The sequence below is a fragment of the Helianthus annuus genome, chromosome 12 (assembly GCF_002127325.2).
Source record: "Helianthus annuus cultivar XRQ/B chromosome 12, HanXRQr2.0-SUNRISE, whole genome shotgun sequence".
Lineage (NCBI taxonomy): Eukaryota > Viridiplantae > Streptophyta > Magnoliopsida > Asterales > Asteraceae > Helianthus > Helianthus annuus.
The window spans coordinates 53835727-53854191 of record NC_035444.2 but is presented as its reverse complement, the minus strand read 5'-3'; the positions used below and the strand labels follow the sequence as shown (position 1 = coordinate 53854191).

Below are 18465 nucleotides of genomic sequence, written 5' to 3'. Positions count from 1 at the left end.
TTTTATAAGCATATTTACCCTATTTATGGTAATGTTATTATTTTTAAAAGGTGTTTAATTTTAATTTATTTTATTCGAGACTAAACTAAATCTTTTTTTACTTATAAATCAAAAGGATATACACTTGGCTTAGTTTCAGCCTCCTTTTTAATTTTCTCCTAAATTTGATTAATCCTATGCTGCCACGTAGGATAATGGTACACGTGTCATAATTTTTTGTTTCTACGCGTTTTCTATTCTCCTCCAATGCATCTCTAATTAGGTTTCACAGAAAACCCCCCGCCTTCTCCTACCTTCAGCCGCTGACATCAAGAAAATCCTCCCACCTACCTTATTCGATCTTATTTTTATCAACTATCAACGATCCTCCCACCGTATTCGATCTTCATGTCGCCCTTATTTGTCTTCTATCTTGAAGATTCAGATTGACAAAGAAACTTGAAGATTCGGATTGTATTTTTTCGTGATGATGATGAATCGGAGATTCCGATTAAACCCTTATTTTTTCGTGATGATGATGAATCGAAGATTCGGATTGTACAGGTGAGTTCATCTTGCCTATAGTCTTGTATGCTTTGTTTTTTTGTCAAGAATATTAGGGGTTTAATAGATGAATGTTTGCGATAAGGATCCCTTGTAGGTTGAATCAATTTTCATTGATAAAATACATATTTTTAGTTTTGGCTCTCAGGTTATTATGGTAACCTAACACAATGATTGTGTTTTCTTAATTGGTTACAAAATATTGTTATATGAAGTACTTCAAACTGTTATCTGTTGGTGGCAAGATGACCTCACTTGAACGGAAAGATGTTCACTTTGATTAATATTATTTGGATAATACTTTCATATCTGTTAGTGGCAACATGCGGTGGCAATCAATAGTCCTTAGTCACTTTGTTTTTCCTTAAAAAATCATTAATTTTAAAAAATTTATGTGTAGGAACTTGATGGTAGAAACATCTGAGTTAGTGTTGTTGAAGCCCCCATAGAGGCGTCTGTTTTAAAGTAGAAGAATTTGAGGTACGATGCGAATCATGAACTTGTATGTTTTAAAGTCTTTTTTATATGGTGTTAAATGATGCTCATAAAAGTTTGCATTTCCCTTGACGAGCTGGATATTTAAGTTGAAGAAATGCCTATCAAAATCCTCATGGAGTATTGTAGGTTTGCATTATAAAAAACACTTTTTGGATAAAAAAGACACTCCTTTAACCATATATCTTCTTCACAAGAAGATGTATATACGAACAAGACCTACAACCATTTGCATAGTTTATCAAAAGAAATTGATATAGTAAATGTAGATCTGAATCATACCGGTATAAGAATGCTTTGCTTGATTAAAGTTCCATTAGCCTCTTCATAACTGTTCACTATATGAGAGATGGTATCTTTTCTGTTTGTTTAGAAACTAACGTATGGTTATGAAGGAGTGATCAAGTAGTATTAGGTTGTTTGGGGATGAGAATGAAGAGAAGATGAAATTAGGGATTTGTTTCTTGAAACCAACACATTCAAACCTGCGACTGCTGCTTTACTTGTCAAAAAATGATTTGAGATGCTTCAGATTATCGTCATTGATTATCAGTTGTATGTTCAGCATCATGGTCATAAGTTTTTGTTGAAAAGGTAGGTCTTTTTAATCATTATTTCAAATATATATAGGATTTGTTATTGTTGTGATATATTTGCTTTGTATGTTTGATGATATTTGAATTGATTTTAGATTCTTTTTACCAGTATGGTCATTTATATGCATTAGTAGATGCAAACACCATTAAAGAATACACAGTGTGACGGTTATTGATTTCGAATCCATGTATATCTATCTCATATTTTTGTGGATTTTGATTGGTGTAATCCTTTCCTTTTTCTGACACTATTTTCTGCAGTATGGTGACTGCTATTGCAGTGATGACAAGAACACATTTTGGAGAGTTTCCAGTTTTGATTTCATATACACGTATGTAGTCTGACAGTGGTATCGTGGCATCATCGTTTCAAAATAGATGAAAGAGATAAAGAGAGAGAGAAAGAGACAAAGAACTAGAAAGGGAGAGAGAGAGAGAGAGAGAGAGAGGGGGGGAAGTAGAGAAGGTAGTGTGATCAACCGATCTTAGCCCGAGTGTCACCGTCGGCGACAACATGGTTTGGGGTCGTTATGCAGAGCTCCAACGAGGTGTTTGAGGGTCTACAGATCTAAAACTTTTCTAAGGCAACCAATCCATCACTCACGACGTGGAAGAATGACCTGTGGATGCATGTCCATCGTCAAAGAAGAAGAGCAAACTGTTTGTGTGGCGAGGAAGAACCATCGACAACTGTATTTCTTCACCATATACCCTGGGCCACTGGATCTGAAACTTAACCACCCGATTGTGAGTTTATATAGACATGTGTTATCTCACCAGGTTTGGTTGTTCAAAAACCTCAATCGTCTCGCTCTCGTTGGGTTTGGTTCTTGATTTTAATATACTTTTCATTTTTTATGACAAAACTTTTCATTTGAATCTGAAATATATTTTTCATTTTTTATAACAAGACTTTTCATTTGAATCTGAGTTTTTTTGTACAATATTTGAAATGAATTGCCCTCACATAACTTAAACTTGGTTATTCTTTTCAATCATGACCGATATGGTTTGTTCTATTTTTAGGTCTATGAATTAATGCAGAAGTAGGTAGAGACTAAACGCACGGAGTTAGTAGTGAAGATGGTGATTTTAAAGCAATACACTAAACCCTATAGTCTTTGTATCTCAATACTTTGCGCTATGTTTATGCGTTTTTAACACAAATTTTTGCAACTTTTATCATGGGTTTATGTAATTAATTGAATCTTGAGTTGAGTTTTTTGTTAATTTTGCTAATGGGCACTGGGCGGGGGCTTGGATATGGGTTGGGATTGTAGCTGGGTTGCAGAATATGAAAGCCGGATCACCCATGCGGGCTCAAGTTGCGGCTGAATGGGTTCTATATAAAGAACTCAACTGATCACTTTTGGAATTTAGTTTAGATATTTGTTTTTCAACTCATTTGTTTCTCTTTCTAGGGTTTCATATTAAGACTCGAGATTTAGTGCTTGTTTGATCTATTCATGTTATAGATATCTGTCACCTGCTAGATCTGATTTACCAAGTTTTGAGAAAGAGTGGTGTTATCTAAACGACAAGCTTAAGGAAGACATGTTATATTTATATTTGGGTTGTTTGGCTAGGATTCTATCTTTTGAAGCCTATCATCTTAAAGTCTAAATGTTGATATTACATTTTTATTTAATATTTTTATTTTTTGTTAGTATTAATCCTAATTATAATTTTGTATTTTTGAATCAATGTTCTATGTTGTTCTATTAACATCTATGTTCTCTTCACAACCTCTATTACCATAATATATTATCTTAGCCCGTGTATCACACGGGTAACTAACCTAGTGTAGATATAAATGCAAAAGATTCATTTTAACGTCAACATAAATAAATGAAAAATATATTAAGTTATATAACCCATAAAATTAATCAAATAATCTCTTAGACATAATATTTTATTAATTTTAATATATGTTGAATACATTTATATGGGGATTTTACAATTACCTTATTTTATAGGGTAGGTTTTGTCTACAAAGTCTCACCTAATTAGTGTGCTAAGTCTATGTAGGAATTGTGTTATAATTGTTAACATTATATTATATAGAAAAACACCAAATGTAACAATCTAAAATACAATGAAATGTATTTTGCGAATGAAAATTAAAACACACTTCTTAACTTTTTTTGTCATGATGTTTTAAATTTAATGTCTAGAATACATTGTGTTTTTAATGTTTATGTTTGGTATTTTTCTATATATACTATGCCAAAAGAATCTAAAACATCATGCATAAAATTTAAAATACAAAGCCTACATACACCTAACATACTTTTTAGGAGGTTTTTACTTTGTAGCCAACTCCTAATTAACCTTGTATTATATGTCATTTTCAAGTTTGAACTCTGACTTCAAGTATTTTTTGAACATGCTTACAAAAAGGAATAATGGATTTTATTAATCCCAACTATCAGCCGTTGGCTTGCAACGGTCCCAAATTAAAAAATAACCAGTGGTGGTCCCACCTATTTCACATATTGTAAACCAGTGGACCTTTATTAACAGAAAAGGAAAGGGGGACAAAAAGAAATTAAGGTTTTATTAGTAAAGGTCCATTGGTTTACAATATGTAAAAAGTGGGACCACCACATGTTATTTTTGAAGTTTAGACCGTTGCTGGCCAACGGCTAATTGTTGGGATTATTAAAATCCATTATTTCTTACAAAAATTATCTCTTTTGACCAAAACTAAAACTCATCCATGTTGATGCTATTTTACTTAACATAACAGATAACATCATAAACATCAAATAAACACCCTTGTAAAAGAAAAATATTTCTTATTTATGGATTTATATTCAAGCTAAACATTATGGAAAATGTAAAAAGCTATCATTATATTTTAGAAAAAAATTAATTAGTTATTCATTAAAATTAAATGCTACCATGTTCCATGCGCACTATATAAACACCCAAAGACAATCATAAACCTCACCCCAATATCTCTTATTCGTTCTTGTTCTATTGTTCTTTCTACCATGCTCACCTTTCCTAATAACCCCCTTATTGTTCTTTCTACCATGCTCACCTTTCCTAATCAACCCCCTTGAGCTAGGATAGGCTCACTCAATATGCAAAAGACAATCATTTTATCTCACCCATAATTGATTGGTTCTTTAGTCATATCCACAAATTTCTCTCCCACTATTAATTCAATTGCCTAGACAAACATCCTAACGCTCGGTCAAATTGGACCTTAAGGTTGAACTAGAACTTAAATTAGGTTGACTTGGTCTTAATATTACTGGGGTAGTAGGATATATAATAGTCTAAGGGACCAACCAAACCGTTCATGTTCCTAAGAATCTTGTGTTGATATTGGCTCACAAGACTTAGGAAATGAACAACATAAAAGATAGGTCCAATCCACAAGGGTAACCTATTCGGATCCAAGTCCTAACCACTTAGACCCAAGGTTCTATAGGATCTAGTGAGAGATGCGACGTAAACTTTGAAAATTCTAAGCTTTATGCTAGCCACATGGGGCCAATCAACTCGCTCATGTTCCTAATAATCTTATGTTGATTTGTGGTCCCAAGACTTAGGAAATGAGCCAATTAGAGCTACTTCTTGTATTGAGCACCATGTGGCTAGCATAATGCTGAGAAGTTTCAAAGTTTACGCCGCATCTCACACAAGATCCTGTAGAACCTTAGGTTTGAGGGGTTAGGACTTGGATACGAGTTGGTTACCCTTATGAGTTGGACCTCTCTTTTATGTAGTTCATTTCCCAAATCTTATGACTTATAGTCAATTTAAACTTCTATTGAACCTAAGGGGTTTGATTGGTTCCAAAGGTCACTCCAATTCCTACTATCTCATTGGCATTGAGAGCTGACTTCATCGAAGTCCAAGGTTAACCTTTGGGTTCATGTTAGTCAAGCGCTTTACCACAATAACGATGGTTGTGAAGTTGAGATTCGTGGGGCAAGTATTTGTGGAACGATGAACAACCCATTTGTGAGTGAGGTAGAAAGATTGTTTTTTAAGACTAAGTGTAAAATCTATCTGTGATTGTATTGCGGTTGATTCACGATGTATCTTAAGTTACACTTTTTTTTATATGGATTTTCTTGTAAATATGATGTTTTTATAGATCTATACATAGGGTAATTTGCCTCGAGGCTGATGATTTGATTTGCATAAATGAATACCCACCATATACATACGAAGAACAATGATTAATGATGATATGCACATTCACTCGGAGATGGACTACTACTAAAGATTCCAATATTCAGTTTGAAAACTAATTTCAATAAAAGTTATATGATTTACTTTTTCTAATTTATATTAAGCATAAGAGTTAGTGTTATTCCGATGTGTTTGAATTTGCAATGCTAATGGATTGATTGGTTATTACTTTTCATAAAATGTTATAATCTACCGATCTCTTTGTGATGTAAAAAAATATTTTATATATACTTTCCATTATTTAAATAAAAATTCATAAAAGTATTTTCCATGTTTATCTCGTAATATTGACATTATTTAATCATCTAAAGCCTCCACGTTTAAGCAATCATTTTCATTATTTAAATAAAAAATTCATACAATGTGTTCCCTGTTTAATGTTTATCTCATAATATCGACAATATTTAATCATTTAAAAGCACATTAAAAAACCAACACCACCAATACGAATTATGTGTTTTTACCTTTTGTAGTTCCAAGTTCAATATCGCTACCAACATCGGCTATTAGTACTTAATTAACTACAAATCTTTGATTCCTTTTACTTGATTGAATGTCACATTGTTGTTCATGAACAAATACAATCAAATTGAAAAAAAAAGCCTATGGATTCAAATTAAATTGCATTGATTTTAGCCGTTAGTTTCCTCCTAACACTAGCCAAACTGTTATGTAATCTAATACAATTATATTATATCATATCATATCATGATAATATTAAATATTAGTTTTTCCTTGCAAACTGATGTACCATCAATTATACATAATTTATAAGCATATTTACCCTATTTATGGTACTTTTTAGGACTTTATCAATAGAAACATTACCTAAATCGTTCTTATTTGATAATTGTAGGTTTTTATGGGCTCTAGATGAAAAGAAGTGCAAAACGACAAAAAACGAGGCAAAAATCCAGAATTATGATGAAATCAGCAAAAAACGCAGATACTCACGCTCGTGCCAGGCTGTGGGTACAACTGTGCATGATCAAGCCATTATCAGAAGTCAAGAAGTTAGCCCAAATGGTCAATAAAAGTCAAATGTTGTGCCAAAGCATGCTCGTGGAATAACAAGACAATCCTCCGAAGCTTCAAGATCCAACAAAGCCGACACACACAACCTTGCGCACCAACCGGACAATTGTCCACGCACGACTGATCACCAGTACATGGGCACTGTGTGTAGCGTCCTCAGGACAAATTGGTACCAAAAAGTACAGGAGTAGAGATTATGTTGGGACAACTGGGTTCATCCGTATAGGTAGTCAAGCACGCCCATTCCCATACAAAAAGGACATGATTCTGTAGAAATAAAGTACTACGCACGACTATGCCTACTAACTCACAACCTTGCGCACCAACCGGACATCAACCTATAGATAACAACCCATTTTCACAATCCCATTCCACACTATTCTCTCCTACTTTCACACACACATACACTCTGATCCAAAGAGTCCACCGTATCCACCTTGAAGTTTGAGATTGTCACACCCCGACCCGCAGCGGAATAGGTGACCGGGGCATGATTTGGTTGATTCAAAGCTTATGACTTGCTATTACGCGTTTTAAATAATCATTAATCTAAACTGAATGTTACACATAGCAAAGAATCGAAAAAAACAATTATACATGAGACATTGTTCATAACAATTAAATTCCACTAGTCTATTTCTTGTTAACTAAGGCCCATCCTATGTCAAATCTTCTCTTCAAGCTTGTTCACATGTATCATGTGTAAAAATAGTTTTTGGGTTAAGAAAGGTTGGTGAGTGAACCTTATTGTTATTAGGAAAATATGTTTATATTTGGTTTATTGAGAAAACGTGCGTTAACCAATGTAAGTAAATATGTTGTATGTCGTATGTCAAACCTCATAACACAACCTCAAAAAAAAAAAAAACCAACTGAAGTGATTCAAATGAATGTATTCATGTTGCACGGTATTATGGTGTGCTAATGAATGTATGCATGTTGCACGGTATTATGGTGTGCTGCAAGGTCTAAGCTCAATCAAACGGAGCTGACCTCGTATGGTTGGCAACGTCAAGTTCCGCTCATAGGTAATAGGGAACCGACGAGCCTATGATGATGTAACATCTGAAATGAATGTAATGCACCAAGTAAACAACAACCAATAACACTTAACACATACTTCACATGATGGTAATTGCATGTAAAAAAAATAACAATACAAAGCGACTGATGCGGATTGGTTTGTATATGGAATTAAGTATATTTTAAGCCCTTTTTACACGTAAGTCAAGTTTTAAATTTATAAAACACGATATTTTACTAACACCAAACACACATATGGGCAAGTGTACCCATCGTGAGCGTAGTATAGTGTTGGCAAGATACCGAGGTCGTCCAAGGACACAAGAGCTTTTAGTACCGGTTTATCCTCAACGTCTAATCAAATCAAAAGTTAGAAAAGGGTTTTAAACTAGAAAAATAAAAACTAACTAAAATGCTGAAAAAATAAAAAAAAAACAGATACACAAGATGAATCACTTGGCTCCGACTCGTGTATAGTGTAACCTTTGATTATTTCCGCACTTTTGCACTTTTTAAGAGATTATCTTAGTTATTGTAGTAGGCCCCTCTTTTGAAGGTGACGTTACCCTCAACCCAGTAGTTTGAGTCAGCAAGGATACAATCCTAAACGGTCGGATTATTGAAAGATTATTAATTAAGTTATTAATGCATATAGTGGTAGGCCCCTCTTTTGAGGGTGACGTTACCCTCGGCTAAGTAGTCCGAGTCAGCAAGGATACAGTCCTAAGTAGCCGGGTTAAAATATTAATAGTAGTTTAACTTATGAGGGGATTAAAGAGTTTGGACCCCCACCATCCAATACCGGTGGGTATTGAAGGAGGTCCTACTAAATTTGACCCAGGTCCTTTGCAGGATCTATACACTGAACAATGGCAAGACTCTTACCAAACCGTTCCCTTAACCCCCGACCAGGTAGCCAACATACCTCCATATAGACCGTGGAGATATGAATGGTGAAAATCTTTTATTTTATATAGACAGTAAAATAATACCAAGACACCACGGACAAACGATAAGGAAGAATCACCTTCAACATAAGAAACTAGTTATTAAAGTCATTAATACATAACCAAGTAAAAAGTGCGAAAAGATTAAAAATAAAAAGCATTACCCTAGACACTTGTCTTCACCAAGTGATGTAAGAGACTTAGGCAAACATGACATTTGATTGTCAAGAACTCTTACAATCAATCTTGGATCCCGAGACGACTCACACACTCTATGATGGACAATGGATGATGGTGGTGGATGATGGTGTTGTGATGGTGGTGGGTGGTGGGTGAAGTGTGAGAGAGGTGGTGTGCCAAGGGATGAGTTGCAAGTGATCCAAGCACTCCTATGTATAGGCTGAACAGAAGCTCGGGCACGGCCCCGTGTCCATTGGGCACGGCCCCATGTCCATCCTCCTCTCTTTCTTCATTAATTGCAGTTTGTCTGCATTAGTTGACCACGCCCCCGTGTCCGCTGAGCACGACCCCGTGTGCAGAAGCATATCTGTACTACCAAGATTTGCCTGGATTCTGTGAATCTTATAGTTGACCACGGCCCCGTGTCCGCTGAGCACGGCCCCGTGGTGGGCGATGGAAGCTTCTACAACTTTGTCTTTTCTGCTGACACTTGTGCACGCCCCCGTGCTCACCGAGCATGGGGCATGTTCAGTCTTCTGTCTTCCTAATTTTGCTTGGGAAGATGCTGTCGGGGGGTCGGTCATGCCACGTTTGATCCTTTTCTTGTATTTATGTTAGATTTAGCTGCCTTTTTGCTTCTTTTGTTCATTTGAGCTCATTTAATCCTGAAAATACAAAAGGAAGACAAAAACACATTTTTTCCAACATTAGTACTAAAAAAGGGTTAGTTTATTCCACAATTGATGTAATTTATATGTTGTATTTTGTGCACATCAAATACCCCCACACTTGAATCTTTGCTTGTCCTTAAGCAAAACTCTTTTTAATGTGGCTTTACACTCCCAAATGGAATGGGTAGAAGATAAGATTTTTAGGCTTGTCATAGAGTGTCGGGATTTCCAAGATTCGTTATTAAGTTTTATTTTTATTTCGTTATTTACAATCCTATTCGTCATGATTTATTAAAAACGTTTCATAAGATAAATTACTTATTAGGGCATAACATGCCTTTTCTAAAATTCCATTTATATACGAGTTCACATACCTCACGGGGGATCACTCAACACTCGGCCGAATGTGTATTTTTAGTGAATCACTCGAGAGCGGCATGGAACTTACTCCTACCATAAGCTTGCCAAGCAATCAATCCTCCTCCTTTTTAACTATATGCCTTTGTAAATATCAAGAGGACTTTTGGGTGAAGGGTTAGGCTTGGGCTAAAGGTGGGTGGTTGGGTTAGTAGTTAGTAAAAGGGCGAAAAGCGTCGGTTTTCATAAGACTTGATATTTTTCATAACTTTTTATTTTGATGAAGCATTTCAAACAAAGTTATTTTTTGATAAACTTGTTTGTTTATTTCTTTGGCTTCATCCTCATATTTTTTTTTCAAGTCATAAGAAAAAACGAGCTTTGTTACTAAAATAAAGGGTTTAAAAGGAAAAAGGTTTAGGTGGGTAAAGGGTGTTTGGTTTGGGTTATGAAATGAAAAGGTTTAGGCTCAAAGGGGTTAACTAGGGGGATTTTGGGTAGGTGGCAAAAAAAAAAAAAAAAAATAATGGTGTAGAAATAAAAAGGGTTAGTCCTAATGCCTCCATCATTTATTTACTCGGGTTTAAGTTGGTAAGGACCGGGAATGTATCGTCGTGGCAAGTTCTAGAGTCGTAAGAACCAAGCGGCTATTCACACAAGAAACGAAAAATGAGCATTTAGTTTAAGGATATGTATTTGTATGCTCAATAAAGGCTCAAAACTCACTTTTGTGGGAATGGGTTTTTATGTGATCAAGTATATATAATCAAATTTTAACTAAGTTTGTCATGCCGTTTCATAATTTTCTTATGTTGGTTCTTTTTATCACGACGCTATCGGTTGTAAATTTGTAAAAATATAACCTTTTCGAATTTTGAAATTCCCAACTTAAACTTAGACAAGTAAAAAAATGAAAATTTTTGAAACAATTGCGCTCATATTCATCACTATAGGAATTGGGTAGAGTTTTGTGTAAGGATTGTTAATTAGGACTTGCAAGATTCAAAGTTTTAGCATCCCCTCTCCCACACTTAAATTACACATTGTTCGCAATGTGTCCCAAAAATAAGTTTTTAGGTTGATTGAATGTGTAAAAAGGTGTGAAAAAACAAAATTTGTGTTACTAGTCATCTAGACACGGCCCCGTGTTGGATAGACACGACCACGTGTTCAGGTGCCAATAAGGAAAACTTACAGAAGGTGGACACGGGGGCGTGTTGGCTGGGCACGACCCCGTGTCTGGCAAAAATCTGCAGAATTTAAACAAACAGCAGGTCTGGGTAAGTGGGCACGGGGGCGTGTCGGCCGGACACGACCCCGTGTATACAATCTGCAAAGCTGAAAAACAGGTTTCTGGCTCCGGTTTTCCTATCCCGGCTTTAGTAGTACTAATGTTTAGTACTCTAAGCCTCGTATGTACTTGTTCTATCAATAAACACCACACCAAACCATAGCAAACATCCTAGATTACCAAGTTCAACATCCAAACCACAAAGTTAAAAATAAAAACAAAAGCAGAAAATAAAAAGAGTAAAAAGGAAAGTAAATTGTTCAACACTCGGCACGCAGGCCGGAAATTGTTCGATAGAAAAAGGGGGGTTAACCTGTGGGATTACTAACCACCCGCCTAGTCCATGTCCTCATCCTCATCATCACCTCCTCCTCCATGCCCCGCCATGTACTCCCGGATGCTTCCGATGTCATCTTGGATATCGGAGATGTTTCTCTCAATGGCTCCGACCCGGTTGTATGTATTGTTGGCGAGGTTATAGGTGTTCCTAGTGCACATAAGGTTTTCCTGCAACAGATCATGTAAACTTTGAAAGTTAGGAAAACCACCTCCTTGTCAGGAGGATTGGCCCGGATCACCGTGAAGCTGGTATTGGTAATGGGGAGGTTGTTGAAACTGTGGAGCGTGAAGGACTAGTGCCTCTTGCGGGTTCCATGCATGCCCTTGCATCCTCTGGAAGCTAACTAACCCGTCTTCAGTCTCATAGATTAGGTTCATGGATCGGCAGATGTGTACATCCACTCTTCCCGACCATGGGCTCCTTTCGAAAGACCTAGGTATGTTCATGAAGTGCTTGAAGAGACGGTATATCCACCCCCCGAAGAAGATAGGGGTTGGTGGAGTAGCAAGCCGGTTCCAATGCATGTTTCTGAGCAGGAGATACGGAACATCGAGGGGTCTTCGGGTATGAATGCAGTGAAGGACTATCAAATCTCTCAACCTAACAACGCCACTGCTATCATGCCTTTGGCTAAGAGAGTAACCGAGGACCCTATGGATGTATCGGTAGAATGGTACCCTCAACTTAGTACTCTTAGTGCTGCTTGGGTTGTAGTGCCCTTCACCAATCTGAGCCCACGCGGCTTGGCGTTCGTTCTTATCCAATTCTCGCACCCCTCCGGTGTTCTCTTCATTACCCGCATCTTCCTCCGTATACAGTCCAACTATCGACCCAAATTGTGCCATCGAAATCAAGTACTTAGTTCCACCACATCGGAATGCCACCCATTCTTTGTCGAAAGGGTCGCACCTTGAGTTGAACGTGAAGGTGCTATAGAATTCCATAGTGAACTCGTGGACTGAGCGAAGTCTAGTGGTTAGGGCGATTCTTAGTGGGCTGGTAACAAGGTTGTTAAACCGGTCAAGTTGGTTCACCATGGCTAAAAGATCCGTGCACACTTGTCTAGGGTATTCTTCCGGTCTTGTTTGAAGTACGTCGTATCTTGCCCTAGCATCGAGCTCATTAGCGTTGAACCTTGTGAACTTCTTCGACATCTGAAAGAATACACCAAAAGTTAGCACAAATAATGAATTTTTTGGAGAAAACTGAAAACAGTGGGCTGGACACGGCCCCGTGTTCAGCGGGCACGACCCCGTGTCCAGGCGTCTGTTACTCAAAATTTTCATTTTTCGACCCGGTCCTGAAAACTTGAAAATTTTTGGTCAAGTAGGTGCGGTTTCCCCCGAAAATGAAACCCGAAGTGCCGTTTTTCCCAAAACAAACCGTTTACCCATTCAATTTTATCTTTTTCGGTTCAAAAACAAGGGTTTGGGGTTTTTGTGAGAAATCGGGCAAATCTATGAACAGTACAAGTGGGTTTACTTCCCATAACACTAATCTAAACTAATGCTAACAGATTTATGCAAAAATTTGAGGTTCGATCCGGATGAACTTTAAGAGCCCTAGATATTTTCCCAAATTTTTGATGTTTTAACTACATGCAAGTAACTAATCTAACTACTAATGGTGATAAAATCATACCTTGATGTTGTTAGAACGAGGGGAGACGTCGAATTTCTGTGAAAAATCGCCTGGTCCAGAGCGTTTTGTGGGGAAACGGGGCGTGTTGAAATGAAGAAACTGTTTTGAAAAGGGTTATATCCCGACAGTTGCACGGACACGGCCCCGTGCCGAGCAAAGTTTTTTTTTAGTGCTCGTGTGAGTGCCCTGTTTTCCCAAAACTTGGTTAGAAGACTTACCGGTTTCGATGTTTATCCGCTTGTTCGTAACTTACCAGGTATGGTGTTGATGCTTTTACTCTTCGACCGTTTGAAGCGAGATATCTTCTTCCTCATCCTCAATGAATCCTTGGTAGAGTTTCAGCCGTTGGCCATTGACTTTGAATGGAATTCCATTCCGAGATTTAATTTCTACTTCACCGTGTGGGAAAATATGGGTGATAGAAAAAGGTCCTGACCACCTAGACTTTAATTTTCCAGGAAATAATCGAAGTCGTGAATTAAACAAAAGAACTTGATCCCCTACTCGAAATTCATTAGGTTTAATATGTTTATCATGCAAGTTTTTCATTCTTTCCTTATAAATTTCAGAGTTAGAGTATGCATAATTCCTTAATTCGTCTATTCATTTAATTGACAAAATCGATTTTTACCTGCAAATTCTAAATCTAAGTTTACGTTTTTAATTGCCCAGTAGGCCTTGTGAGCTATTTCTACCGGCAAGTGACAGCTTTTTCCATAGACAAGCTTATATGGGGCTGTACCTATTGTTGTTTTATAAGCAGTTCGAAAAGTCCATAAAGCGTCATCTAATTTATCAGCCCATTCCTTTTTATTTAACCCTACGGTTTTTTCAAGTATTTGTTTTAAACCTCTATTAGTCACTTCGGCTTGTCCGTTTGTTTGAGGGTGATATGCTGTTGAGACCTGGTGATAGACCCCATATATTGTTAAGATTTTTTCAAGTTGATGATTACAAAAATGGGTACCTTTATCACTTATTAATGCTTTAGGTGTTCCAAAACGAGAGAATAATTTTTTCAGAAATCTTACCACGACTCTTCCATCATTTGTTGGAAGTGCCTCGGCCTCGGCCCATTTAGACAAGTAGTCGACTGCCACCAGTATATATTTGTTTCCTTTTGACGGTGGGAAGGGTCCCATAAAGTCGAGTCCCCATACATCAAAAATTTCACAAACAAGAATGCCATTTTGTGGCATTTCGTTTTTGGAAGAAATATTACCTGTTCTTTGGCAAGCATCACATGTCTTGACAAGACTTTGGGCGTCTTTGTAAATGGTTGGCCAATAAAATCCTGAATCAAATACCTTTCGTGCGGTACTGGCGGCACCATGATGTCCTCCGTATGGACCTTCATGACAATGGCGGAGAATTTTCGAGCTTCGCTACCATGTACGCACCGTCGGATGAGTTGGTCGGCACACATTTTGAAAAGATAAGAATCTTCCCAAAAATAATGTTTTACATTAGCAAAGAATTTTTTTCTTTGATGATCTCGCCAACCTTTTGCGACTATACCGCTAGCTAAGTAGTTAGCATAGTCGGCATACCATGGTTCTTGTCTATATTCCACCATCTCCAGGGACTCCGTTGGAAATTTTTCATTGATTTGCTCGTCCCTGGTTGCCTCCAAAGCTGGGTCTTCTAGGCGTGAAAGATGATCTGCTGCGGTGTTTTCTGCTCCTCTTTTGTCTTTGATTTCAATATCAAATTCTTGGAGGAGTAGAATCCACCTAATCAAACGTGGTTTTGCGTCCTGCTTTTTGAAGAGATATCGAATGGCTGCATGATCTGTATAGACTATAGTTTTAGAAAGAACAAGATAAGAACGAAATTTATCAAAAGCAAATACCACAGCTAGTAATTCTTTTTTAGTTGTTGTGTAATTTTCTTGTGCATCATTAAGTGTTTTACTAGCATAATAAATTGGGTGAAAATGCTTTTCTTTTCTTTGTCCCAAGACTGCTCCAACTGCAAAGTCACTTGCATCACACATGATTTCGAAAAGTAGTTTCCAATCAGGTGCTATCATGATAGGTGCATTGACTAGCATTTCCTTAAGGGTTAGAAATGCTTGATTGCAATCCTTGTCAAAGATGAAAGGCACATCTTTTTCAAGTAATTTTGTTATAGGTCTTGAAATTTTTGAAAAGTCCTTGATAAACCGTCTATAGAATCCGGCATGCCCTAAGAAACTTCTGATTGCTCTAACGGAGGATGGTGGAGGTAATCGAGAAATAGTGTCTATTTTGGCTCGATCAACTTCCATTCCCTTGCTTGAGATTTTGTGACCGAGTACTATTCCCTCCGTTACCATGAAATGACATTTTTCCCAATTAAGGGCAAGGTTAGTTTCCTCACATTGGGATAGCATTCGTTCAAGGTTATCGAGGCATTGGTCGTATGAATCCCCAAAGATAGAAAAGTCGTCCATGAAGACTTCCATTGTCTTTTCTATCATATCATGGAAGATGGCCACCATGCAACGTCGGAATGTTGCGGGGGCATTACATAGACCAAATGGCATGCGTCGATAAGCAAAAGTTCCATAGGGACATTTGAAAGTTGTCTTTTCTTGGTCTTCGGGTGCTATCGGGATTTGAAAGTAACCTGAAAAACCATCCAAGAAACAGTAAAATTTATGACCGGATAATCTTTCTAACATTTGGTCAATGAAGGGCAAAGGAAAGTGATCTTTCCTCGTTGCTTCGTTTAACCGTCTATAATCTATACATACTCTCCATCCTGTGACGGTTCTCATTGGTATTAATTCATTCTTTTCATTAGTTATTACCGTCATACCTCCTTTCTTTGGAACTACTTGAACGGGACTTACCCAAGGACTATCGGAGATAGGATAAATAAGTCCGGCGTCAAGTAATTTGATGACTTCGTTTTTAACCACTTCTTGAACATTTGGATTTACTCTACGTTATGGTTGTATTACCGATTTGTAGTCATCATTCATTAAAATTTTGTGCGTGCACATGGAATGACTTATTCCTTTAATATCTACAAGCTTCCAAGCGATCGCATTTTTGTGTTTTTTCAAAAGTTTAATTAATTTTTCTTTTTCTATACTACTTAATTTAGACGAAATAATTACAGGAGATTTACCATCCTTGTCTAGAAAAGCATATTCCAAACCTTTTGGAAGTTCTTTGAGCTCAAGAGGTGGGTCTTTAGGAGACTCCTTATTTGGTTGCTCATTTTGATCAAGAATTTTAAAAGTTTGTTCTATGGCGACCTCTTCTTCAACAAAGTGGTCCATCTTTTCACTTGTATCGGGTGGTTCATCTTCATCTTCAATTAGGGGGTCATTATTGTCAAAAGGATATTTCATTGAGCGCTCAAGATCTATGCTCCTTTTGAATGCCCCTAATTGAAGAGGTAGATTGTTGTACTTCCGGTTTTTCAAAGCTTCGTGAGTTTTTACAAATGGTCATCCCAACACTAGAGGAGCGTCATCAAGGATGACAAAGTCGGTTGGGATTACCAATTGATTTGTTTGAACCAAGACATCCTCAACTATACCGATTGATTGTATTACCTTCCGATTAGATAGAAAAATGGATATTTGAAGTGTAGAAAAATCACTAATACTTAATTTTTAGAAAATGTAATTAGGCATTATGTTAACACAAGGATCTTTATCAATTGTGACATTACTAATAAATGAATTTTGAAAAAAACATGGAACCGGTGTAATGTTGATTTCATAAGGGTCTTCTTTTATTAGCGAAGTTTGATCGTTAGTTAACTTAACGCTTACCGTTTCGTCAATTTTAGTGTTAGCATTTAACTCTTTTAAAAACTTAGCATGAGTAGGTACTAAACAATGATTTTCAAAATCAGGTGACAATAGATTTAAAAACTTAGCATGAGTGGGTACTAAACAATGATTTTCAAAAGAAGGTGACAAGAGATTAATTTCTTCAAAATTAGACTCTTCTTGGATTTTAACGTTGTCGGACTCACCTTTTTCATTGTTTAACTCATGTGTCGGTTTTTCACTTATTTGTTCTTCCATTTTTACCTCTTCGACTATTTCTTCGTTATTATTACAAGTTAATTCTTCTCTTGCGCGGGATTCCTCTTCCCTTGCGCGAGACTCTTTTATATAGCATTCAATAGTTTTAAGGTGTCCTAGTATCTTTTCGGTTACTTCGGTGATAGAGAAAGGATCGGGATCCTCAAAGCTTGAATCCGGTTGTTCGATCCTTGGTTCCTCATAGTACTCATATGAAGTAGATGGTTCACACCATCATTCTTCATTGTAAGTATATGATGGATAAGGGTCATAATTTTGTTCTTCATAGTACTCATATGAGGTGGGTTGTTCACGCCATGGTTCCTCATAATAAGCATATGAAGGTGGTGGCTCATATCTTGGTTCCTCAAAGTATGAGTATGAAGGCTCATACCTTGGTTCATCAAAATATGAGTATGAGGGAGAAGGTTCATACCTTTGGTCTTCATAGGATGTGTATGAAGTCGATGGCTCGTACCTGGGCTCCTCATAATGGGTGTATGAAGTGGATGGTTGAGATGAGTTGTAATATTGAACCGAGTGCCAGTTACCACAATTAGTGCAATAGTCTCTCCTATAATCATTCTCCTCATAGGTGTAGTTGTAGCCTCCTGAGTATTGATCCATAAGAATCATTCAGCAGACCACAACAGAGTCTCGGGACCAGAAAACAAAAATAAAAATGGAAACAGAGGCTGGACACGGCCCCGTGTTCAGTGGACACGGCCCCGTGTTCAGGGTCTGTATCTGGGCGTTTGAGTAAAAGTTACTGGTCTTGTTGAGCACGGGGGTGTGTTCAGTGAGCACGACCCCGTGTTCAGACTTTGTATCTGGGTGTTTTATGAAAAATATGCAGCATGGCCCCGTGTTCAGTGAACACGGCCCCGTGTTCAGGCTACTGTAAATGTAAAACTAAACTAAAATGCAGAAAAATGTGCGCGCGTTTTGAAAAAGTTTTGTAAAACTGATTAGGCCGTCGATTTTAAGCTTTCTTAAAATCCTTGTGTCCCCGGCAACGGCGCCAAAAAACTTGATGCGGATTAGTGTGTATATGGAATTAAGTATATTTTAAGCCCTTTTTACACGTTAGTCAAGTTTTAAATT

At 37.2% G+C, this 18465-nt stretch overlaps 1 long non-coding RNA gene across 1 annotated transcript; it reads left to right on the top strand.

Annotated features, from left to right (window-relative positions):
- Positions 1-244: 244 nt before the first annotated feature.
- On the top strand, positions 245-3202 carry LOC110894932. Its single transcript, XR_002566798.2, has 3 exons — positions 245-543; positions 944-1023; positions 1896-3202. It is a non-coding gene; the product is annotated as an uncharacterized LOC110894932 (long non-coding RNA).
- Positions 3203-18465: the final 15263 nt, after the last annotated feature.